Source organism: Drosophila rhopaloa, unplaced genomic scaffold (assembly GCF_018152115.1).
Source record: "Drosophila rhopaloa isolate 14029-0021.01 unplaced genomic scaffold, ASM1815211v1 contig_215, whole genome shotgun sequence".
Taxonomy (NCBI): domain Eukaryota; kingdom Metazoa; phylum Arthropoda; class Insecta; order Diptera; family Drosophilidae; genus Drosophila; species Drosophila rhopaloa.
In genome coordinates, this window is record NW_025335101.1 from 30,279 (window position 1) to 39,018 (window position 8,740).

Genomic DNA, 8,740 nt, shown 5'->3' on the forward strand with positions numbered 1-8,740 from the left:
ACCTCTACCCAGATCAAAGCACGGAAACACCACACTATTAGTTTCGTGGACAAATTCTCGAAGTGGGTAGAACTTGCAGCAATCAGACAGGCTATAGCGGATGCATTCCTACGAGTCTTTAGAGAAAGGGTAATTGCGAGAGTTGGATCGCCAAAAACTCTGATCTCGGACAATGGCGTCCAGTTCACATGAGGAAAAACAAGAAAGGCCATGGACAAATGGGGGATACGGCAACAGTTGACGGCACCGTACACGCCCCAGGAGAACCCTACCGAGCGAACGAATCGAACAGTTAAAACGATGATTGCACAGCTAGCAGGAGAGGATCAGACCACGTGGGACGAACATTTACCAGAGCTAATGCTAGCATACAAAAGTAGTGTATCGGAATCTACAAAATATAGCCCTGCGAAGCTAGTATTCGGGAAAGAGTTAAGATTACCAAACACGATATTCGACAGGGTAACAAAAGGATCGGGGTTACAGGAGGAAAGCATAGAACAAAAATGGAACAGGTTAAAATGCGTACGAAAGGAGGCAACACAGTATACAGAAGAAGCCGCGGAACAACAAAAACATCACTACAATCTACGGAAAAGGGACTGGAAACCAGATGTCGGGGACTTGGCGGCAGAAAAATTTAACGCCAAACTAGCACCAAAGTACGACGGCCCCTGGAAGGTAACCAATTTTGTGTCACCAGTGATCATGACAATGAGAGACCAGAACACCAGAAAAACAATGAGAGTATACATCGGAAACATCAAACAGTACGTAGGTACAAATACAATACAGAACGAACACGATGCACTAGCAACACATGAAAAGCACAATCTATCATTGAATACACATAACCAATCACTACACAAATGCCACTACTCCACAACACACAACTCACATAACATTAGTCATCTCACTACACCATACCCCAAACGTAAACCAACAATACACCATAACCATAACACAACACTACATCCTACACCAAAACTAAACGTTAAGCCTAACACAAACATTTGTCTCATTACAGAAAAGATGAACAAATTCACGGAGGCGGCGCGAAAATTCCGGGACAAACACGCAAATTTACGGGCGGCACAAACGATGGCAAAACTCATAGAGCCAGTACCGATGGCGGGAACCGCTCGGAAGAGGACAGCACCGGCAAAAATGAAAACCACGGCACCAACCGGAAGTATCCAGTCCAGACAAGGCAACAGCCAAACGGCCAAAACTGCCCAGGAGAAAAGGGCAACCGAGACACCGGATAGGGACATTCTGGAGCTCCACGAGGAGGAGTCTAACGACGAGGGTTGGAAGAGTCCCGGTAGAGACCGGAGGGAGCAATCCTGTCCAGAACAGCCAAAGACGACATTACGGAGAAGCTGGTAGGGAAGAAACCCGGAAAGCAGCAGCGCTGGCTGGTGAAAGATGGAGAGAAGATTTGGAGAGTAATTGCAAATAGGGGGAACTACGTAACAATTATACAACACCACTCGAATCCATGACGGGGGGGAGTGTGACGCTGCGCGCACAATAAATAAAAGCATGAATTAAATGAATAAGAATGAATTAAATGAATTAAATGAATAAGAATAAAAGCATGAAATAAATGAAGAAAATTAAAGAAGTATTTAATTTGAAATTCAAACCGAGAAGCGCGCGCGCCAACGATCCCGCATGTAGGGGCACACTAGACCGAGAGAGATGGTCACACTTAGCCCGGCAAATCCCACAGACGACGGGTACACTAGATCTCGCCGAGCCCTATATAAGACGGGCCACGGGCCATAGAAAGGCACTTAGCAGCCAACCGTCTAAGGATGCAGAAGCAACTCCCCAGTGGTGGTAAGCAGCAAAGTCATTTTTTTGGTGGACTAGATCATTCGATCCAAGTCCGCTCATATACATTGTAGTTAGCTCCCGTAGTACTTCCTCCTTCCTCTAACCTTCCCGGCTTGCCGGTCTGAAGGTATCCCTAGGAGACGTCTGATTTTAGGATCACACCTCCTTACGGCACGGTTCACCGGCTGACTTCTCTATCTTGCGGCTGACCTCAGGGTCCCCAAGCACCAACTTCTCCCTCTTGCGGCTGACCTCAGGGTCCCCAAGCACCAACTTCTCTCTCTTGCGGCTGACTTCCGGGTCCCCAAGCAACCAATTCTCTCTCTCTTGTGGCTGACTTCAGGGTCCCCGAGCAACAAATTCTCTCTCTTGTGGCTGACTTCAGGGACCCCGAGCAACAAATTCTCTCTCTTGTGGCTGACTTCAGGCTCCCCAAGCAACCAATTCTCTCTCTCTTGTGGCTGACTTTAGGGTCCCCGAGCAACAAATTCTCTCTCTCTTGTGGCTGACTTTTGGGTCCCAGAGCAACAAATTCTCTCTCTTGCGGCTGACTTCAGGGTCCCCAAGCAAAACATTCTCTCCCTCTTGAGGTCGACTTTCGGGTCCACAAGCAACATTCTCTCTCTTGCGGTCGACTTTCGGGTTCCCAAGCAACACTCTCTCTCTTGCGGTCGACTTTCGGGTCCCCAAGCACTAAATAGAAATCGTGGCCGACTTCAGGGTCCCCAAGCATCCCATTCTCATTTCAGGTAACCCCACCCGTGCTGGTCCTATCGAGCAACTGGACGGCTCCCGATACCAGGTATTCTAAGCGTAAGAAGGAAGCGAAGGCTGCAAGGGCGGCACCCGCGAATCCGGAGAATTCGGTAGCTGTTAATCAAATGTCAAGATACTTACAGAAATAAAACCTAGTTCTAATCAATTACTAAGTAATTCCCCACGACTTCTACTTTGGGCTGGGTCGGAACTCTCTTTCAGCAACCACGCCTGACACAATCAAATTCTTGTGACGAACTCTGGCCATCCCTGAGCCACCCGACAAAGACGAACCGTCAAAAGCGTTTGCGTTAGAGTTAGAATCTAGCGCGCTGACGGTGCAAGCGCCGCAGGTTCAGGATTATTAAAGGGCAATACCGAAACCCGAAATAAAATGCAATGACAAATTAGACATTGTAAAATCTCTGCCAACATTCAATGGAAGCCACGACGAATACGTGTCGTGGAGGCAGGCTGCATCAGATGCATATGAAATATTTCAAAAATACGACGGCAGAGAAGCCCACTACGAGGCCGTTGTTATTATGAAAAACAAAATTGGCGGTTACGCTCGGCCACTCCTCACGTCCCACAACACCGTTTTAAATTTCGATGCAATTCTAGCCAGGCTAGATTGCACATACGCGGACAAAACGTCCCTAAGGGAGCTACGTCAGAATTTGGAAATGGTTCGGCAAGGAGATGCCGATCTTATGGCGTACTATGACGAGATCGAGAGGAAACTCACGCTCGTCACCAACAAGATAGTTATGTCACATAATACGAACACGGCAACGATCCTGAATAAGGAGGTTAGGGACGACGGCCTTCATGCATTCATTGCAGGGCCAGGACCACTTAAATCACTCGTACTGCCAGCACAACCCAAAGACCTTCCGTCTGCACTAGCGCAAGCGCGGGAGGCTGAGAACAGAAGTGCGTTTTTTTTTTTTAAATACTTTAGTCTTATTTATTGGATCTTCTCTATTACTTAAGAGACTAACAATAAGTTTTCAAATCTTAATCTATGTTACGTTAATTTATGTTATTGAAGAGGGATGGGAAATCATTCCGCTGTAGACGGGAATGATAGCTTAGCCGGTTGAGTTGTCTGGCTAGCAGGTTTGGGTGATTTGATAATCTGGCTTCATATTTAATTTTTCTGGAAACAATTTCTCCTTTTACGGGATTTATATCCAGGTCTCTCTGGATGTTTGCGTTGCGGATGTACCAGGGGGCTCCAGTTATTGTTCGTAGGGGGTTTGATTGTACTCTTTGAATAATTTCTATATTGCTGCTGCTTGCGTTTCCCCAGTGCGCGGAACCGTAGGTCCAGATCGGCTTTAAGCACGAGTTATACAGTAGTACTTTATATTCGAGTGGAAGGGGGGAGCGGTAGTTCATGAGCCAGTGAAGGCTGCTGGCCTTTAGTTTTAAATGGGTCTTCTTTGCTTCTATATGCTTTCTCCAGGTAAGCCTCCTGTCTAAGTGTATGCAGAGATAGGTGACTTCGTCTGCTTGCGGAACCGGATTGGAATGTCTGCCGTGTAAAGGATGTACAAGATTGGTCCAAGCACACTTCCTTGGGGTACTCCAGCTTCCATGTTACGGATGGTTGAAGTAAAGGTTTTACATCTCACGGTGAAAACTCTGTTTCTGTGGTATGACTCAAGCAACTTGTGATACGTCCAGAAATAAGGCACTGCAATATTGCTTGTGTTCGAAAGCCGTGCGAACTTCAGATGTTAAGCGGTTTACCTGTTCGATAGTTCCATGCTTTTCCCTAAATCCGAATTGGTGCAGAGGGATCGTTCTGTTGTTTTGAAGATGTGTTACTAGATGAACAAGAAGCAGTTTTTCAAATAGCTTTGATAGACATGGGAGCAGACTGATGATCCGGTACGAGGAAGGCTGGGATTTGTCTTTTCCTGGCTTCGGGCTCATTGTAATGACAGACTTTTTCCATTGGTCAGGAAAGTAGCCCCATTTCAATATTGAGTTAAATATAAATGCGATGCATCTGACTGCGCAAAGAAATAAAATCGTGACCAGGAGCTTTTTTTGGGTTTATGTGTAATAGCCTTAAGTATTGTGCTGGTTTCAAGGGTAACTGCGGAGGACGGCGACGCTAGCGAGACATTCGGTAGAGTGAATTGGTTGGATGGCGGGTGAGGCTTGAAGACGTTTTCCAAGTGATGGGCAAAGGTGTTAGCTCTTTCTTCGTCACTGCGCGCCCAGGCATCTGTTTGTGATTGAATTGGCCAATCGGGATCTATTGGTGGTTGCATCTTTGGGTGAGCTCTCCATAGTGGGAATTTATTACCCGTCGGGGATAGTTTCGCAATGTAGGCCCGTTGGGCCTGGTTCTTTTTCGGTAGAGAGGGCCTTCGACAATTTTCGAGATGCTTCATAAAGTCATTTCTTAGTAGCTGGGGACCGATGAGTCTGCCAGTCTCTGCGAAGTCTACGTTTTTCAAGTAGGAGAGACTCGATCTGGATACTTGAGCGTCCAGTTCTTAGCGGGTTTGTGGATGAGGGTTCTGGCGTAGAATGTTTGGCGGCAGAGGACATTACGTCCGTGAGGTGTTTAAGCGACTTATCAATTTCAGGATCAAGTTCGATGTGTGCACTTACATATTTTTTGTACTTCAGCCAGTTTGTTTTTTTTGATCTTAGATGTTGTGGGCGTTCCAGAAGCTGCGGCTGTTCAGATAGACAGAGGAGAACTGGCGAATGGTCCGATGTAAGCTCTTCTAAGGTTTTTACGTTTATCAGCCTGTGCGAAACTCTTCTAATAACAGCGAAAGCGATAATGTTAGGTTGTTTATTTGGATCTGAGGGCCAGTATGTAGGCCTAGCTGGTGAGACAAAGTCAAGCTTATTACCAGGAGTGATAATAGCGTTGTATAATTGGGGGCCTTTGGGGTTGATAAGACGAGATCCCCACCATTTTTTCGACTCGCTAACGCGGGCAGGAGTAGCATTGGACTTAGGCAACAGCGTAATAAAATACGCAAACGTCATTAAAAAGCTAAAATTCTTTGACTGTGAAAACGTCAATTTCACCAAAATCGATGACATAGTAGTACCAAGTTCAGCGAAAGCCGAATTCAAAAAAATTATTCTGAAAAGAATTAAGGTGTTTTCGACCTCTAACGAGGCACTTACCTTTAACACCTCGGTCATCGCTACTATTCGAACTATGAGCGACGAACCCGTCTACTCCAAATTATACCCCTATCCTGTATAATTAGAACGTCCAGATCCCTACTTGGGTGGTTCCCATGCCAAGTATACCCATGATTCTAGCAAACTTGGGAAAAGCCAAATTCTTTACTACCCCAGACTTGGGGAAATACGAATACGTGGCGCGGGAAAAGACGAAATTCTTTAAAGAGAGCGTAGAATTTTTAGGATTCATTGTCACTAGAGGAGGAACCAAAACAGAAAACAGTTAGGGCAATAAAAGAGTTCCCCGAACCAAAAAATTTGTTTAGCCTCAGGTCGTTCCTAGGCCTGGCAAGCTATTACAGAAGTTTTGTAAAAAACTTTGCCGCTATTGCTAGACCTCTCACCGCCATTCTCAAAGGAGAAAACGGAACGGTCAGCAAGAATATGTCGAAAAACGTAGCTGTCAGGTTTGATGAAACCCAGCGAAACGCATTCGACCAGCTTCGTAATATCTTGGCATCAGAAGATGTTATATTGACATACCCCGATTTTAAATTACCGTTTGACTTAACCACCGCCGCCTCAGCTTGTGGAATAGGTGCCGTATTATCTCAAAATAAGAGACCCATTACCATGATTTCGCGTACACTAAAAGACTGCGAACTAAACTACGCCACCAACGAAAGGGAATTGTTGGCGATAGTCTGGGCAATAGGCAAACTACAAAATTACCTTTACGTTACTAAGGAGGTACGGATCTTTACAGACCACCAGGCTCTTACATACGCGGTATCCGAAAAAAATCAAAAAAAAAAATTAAGCGATGGAAAGCCTTTATTGATGAAAACAACCGGAAAGTGTTCTACACACCCGGAAACCTTGTAGCTGACGCGCAGTCTCGGCAACCCCTGAACAACTTAGAGGCTGAGGCCCAGTCCGATGCAGCCACGGTGCATAGTGAGCTTTCGCTCTCATACACCATAGAAACCACTGACAAACCCCTAAACTAATTCAGAAACCAAATCATTTTGGAGGAAGCAAGCGAACTGCTTCGGAGAGACTTCACATCTCGGCACATCATTAACTTTAATAACAAAGACTTGCTTGTTGAATCCGTTTAAGAGATTATCAACGCCAACGTTGTGATTTCCCTATCCTGGCTTGCATTCAACATGCCGTAAGACAAGAGTTCCCTGCAATAAAGTTTTGGCATTGTAAATCCTTCGTCAGCGACATTACCAATGTCAATGAACAGCTTGAGATTACTAACACCGAGCACAATCGAGCCCATCGGGCTGCGCAGGAGAACGCAAAAGAAATCCTCCGGGATTATTACTCCCGAACATGTCAAGACTAGCTAGCGAAGTGGTCGCAAATTGCAAAGTCTGCAATAAAGCAGAGTACGACCGTCATCCTAAGAAGCAGGAATTAGGAAATCCACCTATCTCTTCATACGTAGGAGAAATGTTTCATATCGACATTTTTTCTACTGATAAAAAAATCTTCTTAACCTGTATTAAAAAATTGTCCAAATTTGCTATCGTACAACCCTTAGTTTCTAGGGCAATAATAGACGTACGACTATATGACCTTTATTTGTATTTGTATAAAGCATAAATTACTTGTTGTTCAAATAAATAACTGCTGGACACACTTTGATATGCTCAGTCCTATTCGTGCTTGCATTGACAACACACTACGGAAAAACCTTTATTTATATTTGTAAAAAACATAAATTACTTCTTGATCAAATAAAAACTGCTGGGCACGCATTTATGTGCTCAGTCCTATTCGTGCTTGCATTGTCAATACACTACCGAAAGAAAAAAAGGAAAATGATTTCTTAAAATTTCTCTTAGTGAGAGTTCTGTTCGCGATTGCATTAACAACACATTACTAAAAAGAAAAGAACCGAAAAATGGATCACAATTTATTCGAATTTCTCTAGTGAGAATCTTATTCGTACTTGACACACTGCCGAAAAAAAGAAGAAAAACACATTTGTGTGCTAAGTTTTATTCGTGCTTGAATTGAGTGCACTCTGCTAAAAGTTCATGCTTGCACTTACGGCGCACTGCCGTATGACAAAACTATAATAAACAACAAACTAAGTAAATTTAACTCATAAAACAAAAAATAAAAAACATAAAACGCTAGCTGAAATAGGATACTGACTACTTTTAACATGTTAAAAATGTTTCGTGCCCAATCGACGCGCATATATAGTGTAACTGTTTGTTAAGTGTACTTAATTTTATTATGACGCATGCAACTATGCACATCAAAGTACATACATACGTGCCAAAAAAAGGCGCCATAACCAAACTTTTTGCGCCAAAACCAGGCATCTTTGCGCCAAAAATTATTATTTTGGCGCCAAATACTCATCATTTACAACAAACCTAACCTATTCGCGTCAATTACAAAGCATTTTTTCTTGCGAAGCATGAGATTTTTGCCACCAAATCATCATGGTGGACGTATACTCTAATACAGTCAATTGCTGCGGGTGAAGGAGAGCCTCATCACAGGACTGAGTTACTACCCAGAGCGTGCCAAAAGGATGGCGTGTACCAATTAAATAAACACCTGAAATATAAATTGATATCGGCCAGAAACTGCGGACACTAATAAATAACACTTACCTGCTCTTAATTCATCGAATCCACCTGATGTTAAACTGGCCTTCATCTTGCTATAAACAACACCTAAAAATAAAAAGAGTAATCAAACCTGAAAAAGAAGTAATCAAACGTTAATACTTAATATAAAAACAAAGGCATGCAGTATCCACTTAACTGAGGGGCGGCTGTTGCACTTGATTACTGCGGATGAAGGAGTGCCTCCTCACAGGACTGATTTACTACCCATAGCGTGCCAAAAGGACGGCGTGTACCAATTAAATAAACACCTGAAAAGGAAATCTAATTCAGCCAAAAGCTACAAACCATAATAAAAGGCACTTACCTGC